The sequence below is a fragment of the Galeopterus variegatus genome, unplaced genomic scaffold (assembly GCF_000696425.1).
Source record: "Galeopterus variegatus unplaced genomic scaffold, G_variegatus-3.0.2 Scaffold535, whole genome shotgun sequence".
NCBI classification, from domain to species: Eukaryota; Metazoa; Chordata; class Mammalia; order Dermoptera; family Cynocephalidae; genus Galeopterus; species Galeopterus variegatus.
Genome location: NW_007726646.1, coordinates 286,779 through 292,299, shown reverse-complemented (window position 1 = coordinate 292,299; position 5,521 = coordinate 286,779). Strand labels below are relative to the sequence as shown.

The window sequence follows — 5,521 nt, the reverse complement described above, 5'->3', positions numbered from 1 at the left end:
CGCTTCCCAAGCGGCGCACTGTAGCAGTGCGCCACCGGGCCGGCCCTCGGTCATCTTTTAAAAAAAAAAAGAAAACTGAGGCTCATAGAAGTTCAGATTTTTGCTCAAGGCCCCAAAGATAAAGATCCTGCCCTTGTGGAACATATATTTTACTGAGAAGAGATTAATTGTGAGAAAGATTGAGGGTCTAAGGATGGGTAGGATTGACTCCTGGTACTACACTAGTAACTGTATTTCATAGACTCCAAGATGCCATCAATTGTGAAGTGCAACATTATTTTACATACCACTAAGGGGAAAAAATGCTTCCACTTAAGCAATGACATGCATTGATTAAAAGATACATCCCAGCTTTAAAGATTAAAATGTGTCCCTTAGAGTTGATGAAATATGGTAATACTCTTCTTTCCTGGGTGCTGAATGGACTCTGATTTGTGGCTGGGGCACATTTGGTGCAGGTTTGTTTCCTGAGACACGCCCATTGTCCTTCATGTCTAAAAGCAGAGCACTCAGCTGAGTTTGCGCAATCTGGCTGTTCAGCTGATGCCTGAGGCCTGTTCCTGAAGAAACTGGCTGAGCTGATGTTGAGGAGGCCAGGACGGTTGAAGAATTGCTAAACTGCAGAAAGCAGGAGGAAGCTGGCTCCCTGCCACTGGAGGTTTTGCCCAGGTCTGTCCCAGGTCCTCCACCTGCCCAGACTGTATGTGTCAGCCAAATCGCTCCTTCAAAAAATAAGATCTTGGGCCTGCCCAGCGGCGCACTCGGTGGAGTGCGGCGCTTGGGAGCGCGGCGGCGCTCCCGCCGAGGGTTTGGATCCCGGATCCCGTATAGAGACCGGTCCGCTCACTGGTTGAGCGCGGTGTGGGTGCGACACCGAGGGTTGAGATCCCGTTGCCGGTTGCGGTATGGGCGCGACACCAAGGGTTGCGATCCCGTTACCGGTCACGAAAAAAGACAAAAAGGAAAAAAAAAAAATAAGATCTTGACTGTATTCCCAAATTTTAAGTTCCTGTTGAATTGCCACTGGATTTTAATAATCCATCGTAAATGTCATGTGTTCACTTTCAAATTGCTGAATTGGATGTGCTGTCAGCTTGGCACACACCTGGGAATCAAAAGTTCTAAGTTTTTAAGGTCTGCCTTTGCTGTTGAAATATCAGTTTAACCTGGATATTTGTATAATATTTATTTGTATAATAGTACAAATACTATTATTTGAAATGGTATTTTCATCTAATAGTAACAACGAGATGCTAACACTTAGTGAGCTTGTGCTATATGCCAGATCCTACCTGAACACTTACATGTATTACCTCATTTTAATTCTTACAACTCCATGAGGGAAAAACTATTATCATTTTCATTTTATAGATGAAGAAACTGAGGCATACAGAGGTTAAGTAACTTGCTCAAATTCATGGTTAGTACATGGTAAAGTCAGTATTAGAACCCAGGACATCTTTCTTCAAAGCTTTCTTTTTTTTTTTAATGGAGGTTTTAATTTCCCGTGTAATTTACATTCAATAAGAATCACCCTTTCAGTTGTACAGTTCAATAGGATTTGACAAATATTTACACAATCAAGATTTAGGGCTGGCTGGTTGGCTCAGTTAGTCAGAGCATGGTGTTTTAACACCAAGTTCAATAGGGTCCAGATCCCCTTACCAGCTGCGAAAAAATAAAAAGATATAGAACATTTTCATCATCTCAGAAGTTCCCTGTGCCCCTTCATGGTCAATCCTCTTCTCCCACCCCTACTTCTTGACAACCACTGATCTATATTCTGTCCATATAATTTTGTCTTTTGCAGACTGTCAAATAAATGGAATAATACAATATTTAACTATTTGTGTCTGGCTTCTTTCGCTTAGAATAATGCTTTTAAGATTCAGTTGTCTTGGGCCGGCCCGTGGCTCACTCGGGAGAGTGTGGTGCTGATAACACCAAGGCCACGGGTTTGGATCCCATGTAGGGATGGCCGGTTCGCTCACTGGCTGAGCGTGGTGCTGACAACACCAAGCCGAGGGTTAAGATCCCCTTACCGGTCATCTTAAAAAAAAAAAAAAAAGATTCAGTTGTCTTGGTGCATGTATCAGTGGTTTTTTCCTTTTTATTGCTAAGAAGCATTCCTTTGTATGAATGTATCACTGTTTGTTCATCCACGCCACCTGATAAACATTGGTCTGTCTGTGACAAAGCTGCTGTAAACATTCATGTACATGTGTTAATGTGGACATATGTTGTCATTTCCTTTGGGTAAATACCTAGGAGTAGGATTGCTAAGTCATATGCTAAGTTCACATTTAGCATTATAAGACACTGCCAACTGTTCCAAAATGGCTATACCATTCTGCATTCTGACCAACAATATATGAAATTTCCTGTTGCTCTGCATCTTCACCAGCACTTTTGTATTGTCTGTTTTTTAATGTTAGCCATTCTAGTTGATGTGTGGTAGTATCTCATTGTGGTTTTAATTTGTATATCCCTAATTACTAATGATATTGAACATCTTTTCATGTTCTTATTTGCCATTTGGTGTAGTCCTTTAAACTAAAGAAATTCCTTTAGCATTTTCTCCAGTACATGTTGGCTGTCAATGTCTTCTCTCAGTTTTTGTTGTGAAAGCCTATTTCACTTCAAAAATATTTTTGCTGGGTGTCAAATTCTGTGCTGACAGGTTTATTTTCTTTCAGCACTTCAAAGATGTTGCACAACATTCTTGTGACTTATGTAGTTTCTGGAGATGTCTGTTCAATGTTTGTTCCCCTGTATGTAATCTTTTCCCCTCCTCTGCCTGCCTTCAAGATTTTATCTTTGTTTTTGGTTTTCAGCATTTGACTACAATGTGTCCAGATATGGGGTTTTTTTTTGGGGGGGGGGGATATTTGTTTTTATTAGAAAAAAATTTTTTCTTAGGTTTGCTGAGATTCTTAGATCTATAGTCTGTCACTTTCATTGATTTTGGAACATTCCTAGCCATTTATTTCTTCAAATATTTCTTCTGCCCCATAATCTTTTTTCATCTCCTCTGGGACTCCAATTACACATGTTAGATCATTTGATATTGACCCATGGCTTTTGTATGCTCTGTTTTGTTTTGGGGTTTTTTCCTACTTTTTTTCCTCTGTCTTTCATTTTGGATAATTACTATTGATCAGCCTTCAGGTTTATGAATTCTTTCTTCTGCTGTGTCTAGTCTGCTGATAAGCCCATCAAAAGAATTCTTTGTCCCTGGTATTGTTTGTTTTATTCCTAGTATTTACATTTGACTATTTTTATGGTTTCCATTCTCTGTTGAAATTCCCAATCTGTTTAAGCATGCTGTCTGTCTTTTCCATTAGATACTGTATTCATCATGTAGTCTCTGTCTGATAGTTCCAACATCTGTGTCATCATTAAGTATGCTTCTGTGGGTTGTTTTATCTCTTGACAATGAGTCTTTTCCCCCCCTTTCTTTCTCTTTTGTGTGTGTTGTAATTTTTTGTTAAACCCCACACACTATGTGTAGGAAAGCAGTAGAGGCTGAGGTAAGTAGTACATACACCTAGACAGGCCTGCTTAGTGTAGGGATTGAGCCAATCTATCAGTAGTTGGCTGGGTTTGGGTTTGTTGTTTCTATCATTGCCTTCAATGCACATCAGGCTTCAAATTCCTCCAGTGATGGGCTGCTATCACCTTGTGCTCAGTGTGGATCCTGGGGTGCCAGTGGATTTTTCTGTGTTCCTTTTCCACCCTCAGCTTTGAGCAGTTCCTACATGCTTGTGCCACAGAGGTGCTCCTTCCCCACACTCTTTCTCCTCCCTCAATAGTAGACTGTAATTGCTTATTCCTTGGTACTGTATGTTTACACCGAGGTTGGGGAGTTCTTAGTTCTCCTGCTCCATCCTCAGTCTTTGGCAGGACATGTTACTGGGCCGCAGGGGGAGGTCTTTTCAGCATTCCTGTTCATCCCTTCTTTCCCTGGCAGCCAAACACTGCCTATGTTTGTAATGGATCTTGAGAAAGGAGTTTTTTGCCCTTCCCCAGGAGTAGCAGACCTCTGGTTTGCACAGTGTAGAATCGTGGGCCCAAGAGGCCTCAAGGCAACCAGGAGCCAATGGCTTTGGCTTCTGCTCTTCCCCCAGAACCAGTGGCTCTTGGCCTGGTTTCTTTGGCAGGAAGGAGAGTCTCCTATTCCCTGCCTCAGAGACAAACAGGTTTTGCTTCTACCCCCCTCGGATGGCCCGGGAGCAAGAGGGTTTGCTGCCCCTCCCCCAGCAGCTGAAGGCTTTTGCTTCCTTTGAGAGAGGGGCTGGGAACAGACAGTACTCCATGCCTGTCCCCCAGCTGCAACCTGTCACCTCTTGCATGCCTGTGCCACCAAGGGACCTCTGCTCTGCTGCCCAACCCCAGTTACTCTCAGCAGCACTGGGTGGAAGCCTGTGCAGAAAAGCTTGCAAGTGAGTGCAAATGCCACTGTGTCTGGGGCTCCCAGTTACTGTACACCGAGAGGCCAGCCCACACTCTGCCTTCTGTGGCGGTCACCTCTTCCTCCCATGCTCTACCAAAGATAAAACCATTTGTGTGGCCTGACTCTCCTTGGAGGGGCGTCTTATTTTTTAAAGTTAAATTCTTCTGCTTGTCATGAGACCTCAGCTTTCTGAGTTTTGAGCTTTTTGTTGTTCTTAGGATGGAAGCAACACTCTCTTATTGCTTCCTACATCCTAAAGGGAAGCAGAACTCCCCCAAAGCCTGCTTTTTAAATTCCAGCTCTGCACTTCCTCCCAAGAACTTTCATTTCCAGGACGTTGTTTACGCTTCACCATATAAAATAGGAAGTGGTTGTATCCCCTGCCTAGAACCTGCCAATCAAAAACAGAAGTGCAGAGAAATCAAATGTGCTCAGTACAGAGCGATCAGAGTCTAGCTTGTTTCTCCTCTGCAGAAAGTCATTTCTGTGGCACAGGTTCCCACTTGAAAAATGAGCATGGCCCCTCACGTGAGCGTCACATCTCTTAGGTATCAGGGAAGCCCGAGCAACTCTAAAGCCCTTCTGTTGTTTACAACTTTACCTCATCAAGTTCCTCTCCTGCAAAGAGCCCCCAGTGTTTCCATGTGCTTTATCTCATCTGTCCTCAAACACTCGTGTGATACAGGAGCAGGTGGTGGTCTCTTCAGCCTCAAAACTGACAGAAGTGAGAGGCCTAGAGGTGAAGTGTAGCCCCTGGGATCACATGGCCCTGCCTATCCCACATTCAGACTCTGTGACTCCAGCCTGGTCCCACTGTGCTGTGTGCTAATTCTAAGGTCTCCTGGGCAAAAAAAAGTCTCCACAGTCATTCGTTCAGGGTTTGAGCGATTCATTTTGTGATTTGACTCTGAAACATAAGAGGGTTTGGTTTTGTAGGTAAAAACAGTGTCTCAAACTGCATCCCTTTTGTTAGGAAGAAGTTGTTTTTTTTTTCTTATTTATTATTATTTTTTCTTATTAGTGTTGGAAACTGTGCCCTGTGGCAGAGAGCCAGACTGAGGGCCTGGT

The 5,521-nt window shown here is 43.3% G+C and overlaps 1 protein-coding gene across 1 annotated transcript in view; it reads left to right on the top strand.

The window, feature by feature from the left end:
* Nucleotides 1–5,521, top strand: part of KREMEN1 (kringle containing transmembrane protein 1) — a 26,276-nt gene that overhangs the window by 9,868 nt on the left and 10,887 nt on the right. The gene's annotated exons all lie outside the window — the stretch shown is intronic.